General features: G+C 40.6%; 1 protein-coding gene across 2 annotated transcripts in view; it reads left to right on the top strand.

Annotated features, from left to right (window-relative positions):
- Window positions 1-16,128, top strand: part of MAP3K13 (mitogen-activated protein kinase kinase kinase 13) — a 52,277-nt gene that overhangs the window by 518 nt on the left and 35,631 nt on the right. For both annotated transcript variants that reach the window (XM_063132342.1, XM_063132340.1), the window contains exon 2: window positions 7,491-7,620. The gene's annotated coding sequence lies outside the window, so the exon portion shown is untranslated. The remainder of the gene's footprint in view (window positions 1-7,490; window positions 7,621-16,128) is intronic.

Here is a 16,128-nt window from a genome sequence, read left to right as displayed (position 1 = left end):
TTTTTTCTGCTCTCAGCTGATCTAAAAGCAAAGAAAGTGACTATGCTTTGGAATAAAGATATATTAGAAAGTCCATGTATGTTTCGTGGTAAGGATGGATGAGAAAAGCACAGTTATCATAAAGCAGATTTTCAGTAGTTCAAAATTAATCTAGGGAGCTACAGTGTCTGAAATACCAAGCTGTGCACTTCATGTGGTTTTATTTTGCAATACACATGAACAGCTTTGTAGCGCAATTCTGTACATGTCTGCTTAGAAGTACGTCTCGTTGAGTTCAACGGGGCTTATTCCAAAGTAAGTGTGTAAAGGACTGCAGCCTTAGTGGACATATGCATGCACAGACCTGCATAAGGGCTAGTGACAAGCTGCAGTAGCCTGCCAATTCAGACATTTAATTCCTACAGAGCCTTGGAAAGGGGATGAACCCTGAAGAATGACAACTCTAGCAACTTGCAGCAAGCCATGTCAAAAGGCAAATATGGCACAAAATAAAGGTGTTTTAACAGGCACAGAGAACAAAGATAGGGTCTGTTCCTGGTAAATAGTGATTGTTGGAGGCTGGAGCTCATGATATCCTTCATATTCAGAGGCAAGATCCATGCAAAAGTGTTCTTTTATAAATAATGCATTTGTGTCCATTGTATAATATTGGGGAATGTACTGACCTTTAATATCCACATTACATATGATAAAATATGTACTTGGTGAAGTGGTAGGCATGTTAGCATCCTAGTGTGTATATGCAAGTTGGTGTATGTTGAATGAAGATACACACTGAGCTACGCATAGTAACACAAATTTCTACAAAGAAGTGCCTTTTATGCAGATTTTTAAAAATATATAGAGTAGTACTTCAAATGGATTTGGATCTGAGACAGCTAGATATTTTGAATTTCATTGTGCTTCAGATTGCTTAGTAGTATTTCCCAATGTACGTTGGGTTGTATCCAATGGTGATCACTCTGCAAATGGAAGATATCAGCCTTTGGAATGGGGAGTGAGGTGATTTTTAGCTATTCCCCCCTCTTCTCCTATGCAGCTCAACTCTAGAGTAGATTTGGGGGCTGCACGGTAGACTGCAGAAGGAGAAGGAATTGCTGAAAATTGCCTAATTCCTCATTCTGCTGGCAGACGTCTTCCATCAGTTGAGTGACTACCATTGGATACAACACTGTAAGTAAAAATCACTATAGTGTAAATTTCCATTTGAACTTACCATGCATAGTATTCAGTGACCCAGGCCTTAGCTAGATGTAAGGTTTATCCTAGGATCGTCTCAGGGTCGTCCCTGCCCGCTCCTGGTATCCCCTGTTTGTCATTTACATGAACAGGGATGATCCCGGGATAAACCTTAGGTCTAGCTAAGACCCCAGTTTGCATATCACCGCAGTTATTCCTGGGCTGTTTAACCCAGGAATTTCGGGGATGATCGCAGTGCGGGAGCCACTCACTCATCATTTCTGCTTTTAATTAACCACCGAGGAATTAGCCACCCAGGAACTCTGGGTTGTTTATGAGTCAAACAATCCAGAATTAATTCAACAATTGCCTATGTATTTGGTTAACTCTGATGTCGGGTTAACTGTGTATGTAGAGAGAGTATGCCCTTCTGATACATGTGCATCACTCAGAGCAGCTTATTGCCTTGTTTTCACAGAAAGGCTGTATATAAAAGTAAATAATGCATGCATATGTGCTATCTTAGCGTCAAATTGTATATCATTTTTTTCTTGCAGAATTGATTTTTGGGAGGAGTCAGTCTAAATTTACCAAAAAAGCCTATTTTGTGGGATTGTCAGTAACTTCTTATGCGCCAAGAATTGGGGCTAACCCATGTTTCCAGATTTTAACTTTGGTTGCATTGTTGTGCCTGCTTTTGTGTATTGTTGTATGTTGCTACAACATGCAAAGTATTAAACAGTTATTATTGTTTTATCTTATATTGTGATGACCTAGTGTTATAAACAATAAAACTAAGCTGAACTATTGTTCTATAAAAACAGTTGTTTGTTTGTTAGGGCTGTCATGTAATTAACTTTACTAAAAAGATGTCCAAGTAATTGGGTAACTGATTTTATATATAATTTTAATACATGTTCTTAATAAAAACTGCATATGACAAGCCCCAATTTAAAGGAGGCATTTCCCTTTTCTCTCACATTGGAGGGAGTGCTTCTTGTAGGATGATGCCTGTGCATCAACTAAAATCAAAGAAAGTATACTTCTTGCTTCAGAGATATGGTTTTACTTGTATACAAATTTAATCGTTGGGAGCTTCCCCTTTTCATCATGCAGCTTCTTTGCTGAGGGAACTGCAGTAGCTGACTATTTGGTACAGGGCCAAGTTTAAGGTTTTGGTACTATTGTACAAAGCCCTAAACAACTTGGTACCAGGATACCTAAGGGAGCGCCTTCTTCCTTACCAACCTGCCCTGTCACTGAAGTCATCAGAGGACATCTCCTGGTGGTTTCACATTGACCTATGGCCAGATTGGAGTCCACTAGGAGAACAGCCTTTAGCATGGTGGCCACCTTTCTTTGGAACTGCCTGCTCCTGGAGTGCTTCTGGTGCCTTCTGAAAACAGTTATATTCCAGGAAGCATTCCTTAACTGACAGCCATGTTTTTTATCAGTATTCTGTTTTTTAAAAAGTATAACTTTAATGGTGTTTTAATCGTTTACTGTTTTACTACTTATGTTCACCGCTCCAGAATCTGTTTCAGATCTGGAGCGGTATGCAATGTTTTTAAACAAATAAAATACCATCTAAACCCATGATTAATTGACAAAGATATATTTAGGGTACAATCCTATGCATGCTTAGACAGAAAAAACTCCTACAACCCATGCTGATTGAGGAATGCTGGGAGTAATATGACTTTTTCTGTCGTAATGTGCATAGGATTGAAACGTAACTTATGAATTGATGTTACAGCCCTATTTTATTTTTTAACATTTGTGAAGAACCATAGAGCATTGTTAGATAGATAAGGCTTTTATCAATAATACATGTTTGGAAGGGAGTTTCAGAGTTGATTTTAGTATCATCAAGAGAGTTTGTCTGTGTCCTATCTATTCATGTTTGACGGACAGAGTTTGCTATAAAGAAGTTTGTAGGATTTAAATTTCAGAATGGGTCCCTAATAAGATATACCAGAACAAATAACTTTATATTTTAAACATTTTTTTACGCCCTGTCACTTAGGGGGATTACATTGTTATTTAAAAATCAATCAATCATAACAATTTTATGAAGTAGGTAGGCTAAGAGAGTCACTTGTGTAGGATCACAACTGAAAATGAAAAATGGGGCTCTGTATCTACTGCAGTACTTCATTTTAAGATAAGCATTATAAATTTATGGGCTGTGTTCTATGACTTCATTATGTATCAAGTTAGAAGGGTTCCTTTCATTATTACGTATGATGCCCTTAACCTGATTCTTCAGTCTGTAGTTCCACAAGACAGGGGGAGTGTGACTCTGTTGATTCTCCTTGATCTTTCAGTGGCTTTCGATACCATCGACCATGGTATCCTTCTGGAACGTCTGGCTGAGTTGGGAGTGGGAGGCACTGCATTGCAGTGGTTCCACTCCTACATGGCCGGTTGGCTCCAGAAGGTGGTGCTTGGGGAACATTGCTCGGCCCCGTGGACTCTCCAGTATGGAGTTCCTCAGGGGTCAGTCTTGTCCCCCATGCTGTTTAACATGTACATGAAACTGTTGGGTGCGGTCATCCTGTTACGTGATGTGCTCTCATCAGACCTGTGTACAAACTTGCACACATTCTAATGAGACTTACACCCGCTTATAAGGAATCTTTTGACATTGGCAATAGAGCGTCTGTGGCTAAGTAAGGCGATTCTTACTCAAGAAACTTACAGCACTGAAGGCGATAACACCACAATGGCACATTTATTGAGGTTGAAACAAATACAAAGGCACAAGCTAGTTTTGGGGAAATTAGCTGAGCAAGCAGAGGCTTAGAAGCAGTTTCAAGACTGAAAAATAGACTTTTTGAGACTTAAGAGCATACACACACACACACACACACACACACCAGGGGAAAGAGTAGAGGGAATCTTTAAAGACAGTATACTTTTCCTTGGGCTGCAGCCCTTTCCTGTAGACCAGAACTGGGGAGAGTTGCAACTCTTGGTCTTAGGTGAAGAGGAAAAGAATACAGCCAGGCAAAGCACTCACTCATGGCGGCTTGCTCTTGCAAGCTGGCATCTGTAGTATGCCCTGTATTTCTGGTTCAAGAGACAGACAGCTACCCTATTTTTCTTCTCTCCATCTTGAGCGTTTTTGTATGATCTTATCTAAAGATCTACTTGCTATGGGAACAAAAGAGGGTGATTTGGGATGATGGCTGTACTTGATGCAGCCTGGAGTTCAGCAGCAGGGCTACATTAGCATGTGTATGACCAGGTAAAACTCTTGCCATCCAGCATTGATATTCTGCTTAGTTTTACCCCTACCTTTGTCTCTGGGGAATGCATTTGAAGAAGTCTAGCAGGAAATGGTTACTTGACCTAGGCCTTCTGTGAATGCTCTCAGTCTGTAGGTGGGGTTTTGGGTTGCTTCAAAATGGAGTCAGTACTGCTCACAGAAGCTACCTTGTAACAGTCCGGAGTTTTGGAGTGCGTTGTCATCGGTACGCTGATAACACGCAGCTCTACTTCTCCTTTTCATCTTCATCAGGTGAGGCTGTGGATGTGCTGAAGCAGTGCCTGGCTGCAACAATGGACTGGATGAGGGCTAATAAACTGAAACTCAATCCAGACAAGACTGAGATGCTGTTGGTGGGAGGTTCTTCTGACCGGATGGGGGGTATTCAACCGGTTCTGGATGGGGTTGCACTCCCCCTGAAGGAGCAGGTTCGTAGCTCGGGGGTTCTCCTAGAACCATCTCTGTCACTTGAGGCTAAGGTGGCCTCGGTGGCACGGAGTGCTTTCTACCAACTCCGGTTGGTGGCCCAGCTACGCCCCTATCTGGACAGGGATAACCTAGCTTCAGTTGTCCATACTCTGGTAACCTCCAAATTAGATTTCTGCAATTCCCTCTACATGGGGCAGCCTTTGAAGATGGTTCAGAAGCTGCATCTTGTGCAAAATGCAGTAGCCAGATTGATAACTGGAACAAGGAGGTTTGAACATATAACACCAATTCTGGCCCGCTTGCATTGGCTGCCTATACTTTTCCGAGTCCAATTCAAGGTGCTGGAACGCCTCTCCCAACATGAACATACCTGTACACTGCGCTCAACATCTAAAGTCCTCCTCCGAGTGCCTACTCTGAGGGAAGCTCTGAGGATGGCAACAAGGGAGAAGGCCTTTTCGGTGGTGGCCCCCCCGACTGTGGAATGATCTCCCTGATGAAGCTTGTCTGGCACCAACACTGTTATCTTTTAGGCGCCAGGTCAAGACTTTTCTCTTCTCCCAGGCATTTAACACCATTTAACAACACTAAGTTTTTTAACGGACCCCCCAGAAGTGTTGTTTTCAAATGGATACTGATGTTTTTATCGTGTTGTTTTTATGTTTTTAAATTTTGTATACTTTTAATATTTACTGTTTTAACTTTTGTAAACCGCCCAGAGAGCTTCGGCTATGGGGTGGTATATAAATGTAACAAATAAATAAATAAATAAGTCACATTTGAAGAAGAGGCCATAGGTGTTCATTTTGATACAATATACTGTCAGATGTCGTGTGCTATTTTATGTGGAAAACCCTGCTGATGGAAGTTGTTGATGTGTATGTGGTATGATTTAGCATGTGTTAGACAGTAAAAAGCTTTTGGTTTGGGGGTTTGTTTTTGCAATCCAAATCAGATTAAGTAGTGATTTATGTCTGTGCTTTATCTTCTTCTGAAGCAGATGGCATTGCTTAGTTTACTGGCGGTATCCCAACAATTAATTGCCTATTTAATTTGCATTGGTCCATTCCTCTGGAATGTAGTGTAACATGCATTATATTTGTTTAGGTTAGGATATTGTGTATTAAAAGAAATGCTGGATTTGATGGCTAAAATGCAGTAATCAGACTTAGATAAACTTAAAAATAAGTTGATGTCAATGTAACTTTTTCATTTCTAAAGGATCAAGTCTTTCTTTAGCAAGATTTGCCACTTCAGTTGTCATCAGTACATTACAATTTCATATAGTCAGCATATCCCATAATCAGCTTGTAAGTATCTAATTGCCTAGTGTGGTGAACATCCAGGAAGGAAAGCTTTTTGAAAACAGAACAGCATTGATCTTTTCTTTCAGGCGATTGAGCAGTCATGAGTGACTAACAAAGTAGTGTAGTCAGGCAAGATTGATGATGATAATAATAATAATAATAATAATAATAATAATAATAATAATAAATGAGCTAGTAAATTGCGCAGCAATGGGTGTGTGTGCCAGTGGATGAAATGGGGAGGGGGAGAGGCTTACAACCTCAGTGCTGGCAAATACAGCCTTTTTGGAGGATGGAGAGGCAAAGACCCCTCTCGCTCCAACCACCCTGCCAGCAATAGCCCAGCACAAGATAGGATTCTTGGAAGCCAGCAAAATTGTAGACTTTTGTTGTCCAGGCATCTAGACACTAGGATTGTCCCCTAAACCTACTATATCTCAGGCACATTGACAGCTTCGGCTGTGGAGCAGTATATAAATGTAATAAAGAAGAAGAAATATCAATATAGGTGGCTCTGTGATAGTTAAAAACACTTTATGATTGTGCCTAGATGAATCCACCTCAGTCCTGTCTTTCTAACACTTTGAGCCACAAATCTGCTTACATGCTAACTTGTATCTGTTAAAGGTGGCTAATTGTGATTTACCAGTATAGACTGATGAGACTGATACAATTTTCTAAGACAGTTCACAGTTTATTTTATCATTATTTTGTTTTAATCATGTATATCCTACTTTTCAAAATATCCCCCTTCCCAAGTGGCTTACAAATCAGAAATAACAGTAAAAACAAAAATTAAAGGGAAATACAGAAAACAATTTTAAACGACAGCATTATTTTAATTAAACCATTTCTGCTTTTTCTTCAAGCTGTTAGAAATAAAAACCTTAAATTTAACCATGATTTTGTTTAATAATTTTATGAAGTATTGTGCTAAGGCTGTACCAAGTTGATGAATGAGTTTATGGAATTGGCAGTAGGGATCTCTGTTCCTTATTATTTACAGAATAGTGCAGAGACAAGGTTCCCATGCCAGCATCTAGGGCCATAGTTGCTCAATTTTGCACTTCTTTTTTTGTAGGCTTTTTAAATTGTCCAAATCTTGTCCCCAAGTACTGCAATTTTAAAGGATGTTTTTGTCTTCAATGTATCTGCAGAATGCTAACAAGAACATCCTTTAGGATTTTGGGGAAAAGCAAGCATATGGTATTTATTTGGCACAATCTGTTGTGTAAATCTAGTCAAAAATCACAAAATGTGCAATTAACTCTACATATGTTTAACTGGTTGAAATTCTTTTGTAGTTTGCTAAAATTCAGATTTTTGGAAAGAGAGTCAAGTGGACCCAATCATCAGGAATACATGGATAATTAAAGCTTCCAAAAATGAGCCATGAATTGTTACCCTTCTACTGGAATCCACAATTTGAGGAAGGTAAGTGGTTATTTTTGTTCTGTATAGTATTTTAGAGTCAAAGTGAATAAACAAGCTCTCATTCTCTCTTACTGTCAATGATGTTACGCTTACTCCAGTCAAGGAAGCTCGTAGTCTTGGCTTTATATTTGATTCCTCGCTCTCCTTTATTCCTCATATTGAGGCAGTAGCTAAATCCTGCCGTTTTTTCCTGTATAATATTGCCAGGATTCGATCATTTTTGTCTGTCTCTTCTGCCAAGACGCTTATTCACGCACTGGTTATTTCTCGGCTGGACAACTGCAACCTTCTTCTCTCTGGCCTTCCTTCCTCTCACATCAGTCCGCTGGTTTCTGTCCACCACTCTGCCGCTAAGATCATCTTCCTGGCTCGCCGCTCTGACCATGTTACTCCACTTCTGAAATCTCTTCACTGGCTTCCAATTCACTTCAGAATCCAATATAAACTTCTCCTGTTGACCTTCAAAGATTTTCACGGTCTAGCTCCTTCCTATCTCTCCTCTCTCATCTCACACTATTGCCCCGCTCGTGCTCTTCGCTCCTCTGATGCCATGTTTCTCGCCTGCCCAAGGGCCTCTACTTCCCTTGCTTGGCTTCGTCCATTTTCTTCTGCTGCCCCTTATGCCTGGAACGCTCTTCCAGAACATTTGAGATCTTCAAGTTAAATCGCAGCTTTTAAAGCTCAGCTAAAAACCTTTCTCTTTCCTAAAGCTTTCAAAACTTGATGTTGTGCGGACTTTATACTGTTAGTTTTACCCTACCCTGTGCCTGTTGCATTCTCTTCCCCTCCTTATTGTTTTACCATGATTTTATTAGAATGTAAGCCTAAGCGGCAGGGTCTTGCTATTTACTGTTTTACTGTTTTACTCTGTACAGCACCATGTACATTGATGGTGCTATATAAATAAATAAATAAATAAATAAATAAATAAATAATAATAATAGTTTAGTTGGTGTGGGCCAAAGGTCTTGCTGATTAAGGTGTTGGTATGTTACTAACATGTTTTATTGGCATGGTTCGCATGCGTGGTTCACCCTGGGTTGTTGTGAAGGAGCCAGAGTATTTGTTCATATGATTAGTAGGAGCAGCTAAACAACCCTAAAATGCTCCATCCTTGGATTGTTTATTGTGATGTCGGAACTTGGGACTCTGGCTTGTCTCTCCCCTTTATATAATAAAGCAGTCCTTTCTGTTTCTCTTCAATCAATTGTAAATGTGTATATCCAGGCCTTCCTTTGATATCTTGGTACTATAAATGCAATAAGTCTTTCTTTGCCTTGTACTTCAAGCAAGATTTTTTTTAAAAAAATCGTGTTTTATCAAGTTTTTACAAGAAACTTTCCATCATGTCTATTGAAATGCAGTGGATATTCCAATAAGAAATAGACCTTTTTTTTGGCTAAATCACTTGGCACTGATAGTCCATTCCTTTAATGGCTTGGTTCCTAAGATAAGTTAACTTAAGGAAGTTCACAGGAGGAAAGTCAACCATCCCCTCCTCCCTCTTGCTCACCTGTGCCTCCTGGAAATTCTCTCTAGATGGTGATGGTGGTACTCCTGACCAGTGGGGCATAGATAGCTTTTGGGGAAGGAGAAATCATCCAAAATTGGATCCTAAGACAACTCAGTAGTCATCATGCTTGTTCCACATTACTAAGGACAGCTCCCTTACCCTCCATAGAGGCTTATGTGCTGGCAGGTGGGAGGAGGGGAGGGGAAATTTCCATGAACTTTTAAAAATTATTGTAAGAACATAAGAAGACCCACACTGGATCAGACTAAGGATCTATCTAGTCCAGCATTCAGTTTACACAGTGGGCAAACAGCTGTCTGTGGGAAATTCATAAGTAGGACATGAACCAAACTTGTAAAAACAACACATTTTGCTGTCTCTATTAAATCTTCTATCTGTGTCCAGCAGAGCTTTTCAGAGTCATCTGGAGGCTGGCCCTAAGGACACTGAGGCCCTCTATAATACATTTGCTAGACACTTCCAGGATAAAAAAAAATCTCTTGCATCCACCAGGATAGACTCCAGTTGTTACAGCAGGTGAATCTGGTGAAATATCCAGAGCACAGCTTTGTTTAGTTTCCCTGGATGAGTTTCAGTTGGTACAGTTCAAGGACGTTGACAAGTTGCTTGGACATGTTTGTGCAACCACTTCCATATTAGATCCTTGCCCCTCTTGCCTTTTAATAACTGGCAGGGAAAGAACAGCTGGCTGGGCCAGGGAGGTGCTTAATACTTTCTTGCAAGAGGGAGTGGTCCCAGGCTGCCTCAAAGAGGCAATGGTGAGACCATTCCTGAAGAAATTCTCCCTGGACCTGAAAAATCTTAATAATTTTTGGCAAGTGGCAAATGTTCCTTTCCTGGGCAAGGTTCTTAAGTAGGTGGTTGCCAACCAGCTCCAGACACTTTTGGATCAGACTGATTATTGGGCTTCAGGAGGGTTTTGGCACGGAAACAGCCTTGGCTACCTTGTATGATGGTATCCTTTTGGGACAACTGCTTGAGTTGGGAGTGGGAGGTAATGCATTGCGGTGTTTTCACGCCTACTTGGATGGCTGTCTCTAGAAGGTGGTGCTTGGGGAATATTGCTCGCCCCGTGGATTCTTCATTACGGAGTTCTACAGGAGTCGGTTTTGTCCCCTATGCTATTCAACATCTACATGAAACACTTAAGCACTGTCATCTGGAATTTTGGAATGCGTTGTCATTAGCTGATGATATGCAGCTTTATTTCGCCTTTTCATCTTCTTGAGGTGAAGCTGTGGATGTACTAAATCGGTGCTTGGTTGTGACAATGTATTGGCTGAGGGCTAATAAACTGAAACTCAATCCAGACAAGACTGAGATGCTGTTAGTAGGTGGTTCAGCTAACTAGATGGAGAGTGCTCAACCTCTTCTGGATGGAGTTGCACTCTCCCTGAAGGAGCAGGTTTATGTTTGGGGGTGCTCCTGGAGCCATCTCTGTCACTTGTGGCTCAAGTAGCCTTAGTGGCTCGCAGTACCTTCTATCTCAGTGCCTCAGAGTGCCTTCAGTTGGTGGATCAGTTATGCCCCTATCTGGACAGGGATAACCTCATCTCAGTTGTCTATACTCTGGTAAGCTCTAAGTTAATTTACTGCAATGCACTCTATGTGAGGCTGCCTTTGAAGATAGTTCAGAAGCTGCAGCTTGTGCAAAATGTGACCAGATTGATATCAGGGACATATAACATATAACACCAGTTCTGACATGCTTGCACTGGGTGCCTGTATGTTTCCAAGCCTGATTCAAAGTGCTGTCTTTGACCTATAAAGCCTACATGGCTTGGGGCCACGATACCCGATGGAGTGCCTCTCCTGCCGTGAATGGACCCATACCCTATGCTCAGCAACCAAGGCTGTCCTCTGGGTGCCTCCTCCAAGGGAAACTTGGAGGGTGTCAACAATAGAGAGGACCATGTCAGTGGCGACTTCCAACTATGGAATGATCTCTCTGATGAGGTCTACCTGGCACCAATACTCAACTTTTTGTCACCAGAGAAAAACTGCCCTCTTCTCCCTGGTATTTGGCAGCATATAATGAATTTAAATTATGTCTTGGGCTGTTTTTGGCTAATTGTTTAAAAAATCATGTTTAGATGTACGTTATCTGTCTATGTGTTTTTATGCAAATCCTTTTTTGTACTTTGTGGAATGTATTTTAATGGTATTTAATTTTTGTGAACCCACCCAGGCTATGGGGTGATACAGAAATATAATAAATGAATGAATCATACCATACAGTTCTGCTAAAATGATGAGAAATCATGCATTTGAAAGGAATGTTAAAGTATTTTATTCTGCAAGGAGCAACCACGTTTGCTAATATATAGCTGACCTCACAATTTTCTTTGCTCTAGTTAAGTCAAAGCTATTACAGCTGTCACTGTATGTACACGTTGCCAGGCAAAATAAATGTGCTGAAACTTTGGTGACAGGAAAATATACAAAAATAATATACTGTTGAACATTAACTTTGAATAGATAAGTATGTAATCTCTCCAGTAAACTGCCACCTTTTTTTTGAAGGCCTTTCTAGAGTGATACCAGTGTTCTTTTACTTCAGGCTCCAATTCAGAAAAAAGATGGAATTATAGTTTAAATTCTTCTATAGTCTAATTTTCTTCTAGGATTGCTAGGTTCAATATGGCACAAAGCTTGTGTGCCTTTAATAGCTACATAGAAGAAAGAATTACATATTACCTTTAGGCAACTGTAGCTCTAGCTGCCTCAGTGTACTCTAGTTCATAGTTATATAAAAGAGTTATGTAAACACGGATTTATTTTTTTTAAACCCAAAAAACCCATGAAAGTTGCAAAATGAAGTACAGATCAAAATGCAGAATCATTTAGGCAACCACAGTTAGAGTTCAGATTACTAGGTTTTGAAAATGAAAGGGTATATCTACACCTTCAGTAGTTGTTTACAGGAGAGAATTTTGCAAATGCATTTCTCCTCCCTTTGTAGCTCTGTAGTGGAGAAAAGCTTCACTTACCGACAATTTATCTTCTAAGCAGCTACTAAAGACACAGGTTCCCTTTCTTTAATATAGAGCACTACACTCATTGGCTGTGTTCACACATAAACTGTGAATGAGCCTTGGGCTTGTCAGTTCTGCCGTTTTGTCTCCTCCAGTGCGGCCATGAGGAGGGGAGGATTAGGAGCTTCTGCATCTGTTTTCAACAGACCTCAGTTTAGCATTATGTCTGAATTTGAACGAACTATGGCGCTTTCTACACCTAAGGATTATCCCAGGAAAATGGAGGGATTGTCCCTGCCTGCTCCTGGGAGCCCCTGTGTGTCATTTGCATGCACAGGGATGAACCCGGGACGATCCCAGGGAAAAAGGCAGGTGTAGAAACAGCCTATGATAACTGTTGCTTTCTGAAACAAGCCAACTTCTAACCATGGGGAGAGGGGGAGTGTTTGTGACTGAGGCGTGTGCAAATAAAATGAAACCATAGTTCAGTAGTGTTGTGTCTGAACCAGCTCATTATGTCTATAATGTGAAAGCTTCTCCTTATGAGAGGGGAAGGCAAGCTGGTGCCCTGTAGATGTTTTGGTGTCCAGTTCCCATAATATCTTACCATTTGCCATTCTGGCTGGCACTAAAGAGTGTTGAAGGGCAAAACATCTGGAGGGCATCATGTTACCTACCAATGCCTGTTTTGTTAGGAGGAATTTTGCCACGTTGAAGAAAATAACTATTTGGTCAATACACAATACATTTAACAGTTTCCTCATTCACTGTCATCAAAAAATATCCTACACAGAACTGTGGTTCTGGGAGTGGTCGTTTTGATGAATTCCCACCAAGTTAATGGGTTAGTGAAGACATGACAGCAATTAGTACTAACAGTGGTTTGCTGTCTTAATTCATGTTGAGATCCATAATGTATGGTGAGAGCATGGTTCAGCTTGGTATGATGAACCTAGACCCATGAGGGCATATTATATGGAGATTCCAACTTGTTAATGTTTGGAGATGGGGAGGCTACCTAACCATGGTTTACTCAGTGGATATGTAATGTTTAACTATTGTTGCAATGCTTGCTCATGCCATGTGTCTCTAAACATGTCTGCAGGCTACTTCTCCATGTTCAGGGTATAAGTCCTTCTGGGAAATGAATAGATGGGAGAAATTGGCAGATAAATGGAACAACTTAATTATGCATTTGAAACTGCAGTGCAATCATATAATGCTTGATAGAGATTTATTGATTTATCATAATTTGAGCTAGTATTGTAGATTTAAAAAACCCTCAGGGAGTGCATTAGAATATGGTCTTTTGATATATTGTAGTTTTTTTTAATATATACATTATACTCAGCAGGATTATATGTCTGATACAGCTAAGAGTGAGGGTACTACATATTAGAAAGATGCAAGGAAATATTTTAACTTGAAGTTAAAATATAAGAAGTGGGGGTGTTCAGACACATCTTTTTAACTTGGCTTTTAAAACTGTTATCATACTTTTAATATTTCTTTTCTTGTTTTAGTGTATTTTATTGTATTACTATTTTATTTCAAAAAGGCAGTATAGAAATACATGGGGAGAGCAATCCTATGACCCGTAGACTGTGTCTGGGGGAGGGGGATAGGATTTTTTGGATTCTTGGAACTGAGGCTGGAGACAATGTTCCAACCTTGGACCCAGGAATCCAAGCTCCCAGCCCCCACCTCCTTGCAGTTGGTGTGGGAAGGTGCTTTCGCTTGTGTGGCTTTGTCAGTTGCAGGGTTTTCAATGGGCCTTGTGTGCATCCCTGCTAGGCAAGACTGTATAAAGTTTGGTCCCAATCTTGCAAACGTCTGAGGATTTATTTGTGCTACCCCCTTTTTGCGCACCCAGGGTTTTTGATCCTTTGTGGGTAATTGTGCATGGTTTTGATGTTGCATTGTGTGCCTCCCAACTAGGGGAGGCTGTGTATGAAATTTGGTCCCAGTCCTGCATACTTCCAGTGCTTTAGAGCCACCACCTGCTTGTTGGAGTGATACTGGAAGTGCTGAATTAACTTCTTCCCTCTCATTGGGATATTGTGGAAGGTTAAAATAGGCTACTGCGATGTTGTCAATGGCCGTGAGGACTTCAGCAGGACAGGAGGTGGGGAATGACTCAGATTACACAATATTTTAGTAAGCTATGCACAGTAGCTTATTTGTCTTAGAATGTGGACGAGTAGTTTATTAACCCATCATGGCTTAAAGTGACATCCGAACTCAGAGTGGGCTCAATTTCTTCTTGTGCACCCCAAATTAATGGAAATGCCTTAAATAAATGCATTGACAAGCTACATTTAAATATCGTTAAAATGATTGAGATGTTAGATAAGCAAGCTTATGGTAGAATGAGTAAGCTGAAAAGCAATTTGGATGTTGTGGCAAATAGAAATATTGATTATGACAAGATTCAGAAGGAGCTTGTGAACAAGATAATAGCTAACATGAGGATTTATTAAACTTAACTGTGCTAATTGGTGGGATCTTCAGGAAGGAGCCTGCTGTGATTGTATTTATTGCCATCTTTACAAATAATCTATAGCATCCCCCATTAACACTCTTGTTCTTTGTGACTTGGATGCATTTTTTAAAGGTTTTTTTTAAGCCACCATGACAATCATGGAATTGTCTCAACATGTCATCGGCCCAACATGTTCTGTGGAACACATTCTGGACCTAGTATTTGTGACTAGATGTGAGGTTGATCATCTGGAACTGGGTGGGGTGTTCCCTGTAACCCCATTGTCATGGTTAAACCATTTCCTGGTTAAGGTTATATTAGCTGTGGCTCTTCCCTTTTGCAGGGGGGTGGACCCATGGACTCTGAAGGATTCCTGGATGCTCTGAAGGATTTTTCAGGTGACATGGCTAATGCGCCTGTTGAAGCCCTGGTCTCACTATGGAATAGTGTGAACCATCTGATACCAAGTGTCCTCTCTTGCAGTGAAGATCACAGTCAGCTCCTCAGTTTACCAGAGAACTGGTAAATGAAACAAACAGGACAACAACTAGATTCATGCTCTAGTAACAGCTTGGATTACTGTTACACGTTATATGTGGGGCTGCCTTTGAAAATGGTTCGGAAACTTTAACTTGTGCAAAATTAGCAGCCAGAATTCTGACTTTTTCATCTCGATGAAACCATCTTACACCAGTTCTTAAGGACTTACGTTAGCTCCCTGTTCACTACTGAGCCCAATTCAAGGTGCCAGTTATCATCTTCAGAGATCAGAAAACTCTCTCTAGCCTATGCCCTGCCAGCAAGAGCCAGGTAGGATGGGAGGACATAATTCCCCCCCTGTTCTTCCTCCTAAAAAAAAAAGTCAGCCCTTCCCTTTCCTGCCTATTGGAAAGCCCCCCCCCCTTTGACCACCATGAGGTTGGTCAGCTGTGAGGGGGGGTGGGGAAGGGAGGGGAGAATCTGCTATCAGAGTCCCCGTCCTGAGTTCATAGGAATATTTACAGCTTTTTGAGGGGGAATCTGACATATCCTATGTTCCCTGCCTGGGACAATCTCCCGGGGGCCATAGGATTGATCTATTAAAGTCCTAAATAGCTTGGGGCCCAAATACCTAAAGCATTGTCCTGCCCATGCATATTATCCTGTTCATGCATTAAGCTCTTCAGAGGAGGCCTTTCTCTGAGTGCTATCAGTGGAAAGAATATATTTATTTCTCTATGACTTTGGAATGCCTTCCCAAAGGAGCTATAATTAGTGCCGACTTTGTTTTCTTTTTGGTGCCAAATTAAAATGTCTCATTTTGCTCAAATGTTTTCAATATATTATTTTTTACATAGAATTTTAACATTTAAACCTTTTTAAAAAAAAACTTCATTGATCATTATGTTTTTGTTTGGTTTGCTGGTTGAAGCGTTGCTTTTCTTTTTTTTTCTTTTTTCTTTTTGCCTTTTAATTTGTAATTGTATAGTTTTTATATTGGGAAAGTGATGTCCAGGCCATGAACTGTGGAACCTATC

Source organism: Elgaria multicarinata, chromosome 8, assembly GCF_023053635.1.
Source record: "Elgaria multicarinata webbii isolate HBS135686 ecotype San Diego chromosome 8, rElgMul1.1.pri, whole genome shotgun sequence".
Classification (NCBI taxonomy): Eukaryota; Metazoa; Chordata; class Lepidosauria; order Squamata; family Anguidae; genus Elgaria; species Elgaria multicarinata.
Note: the sequence above shows the minus strand (reverse complement) of the source record. Positions and strands in the feature narration are given on the sequence as shown.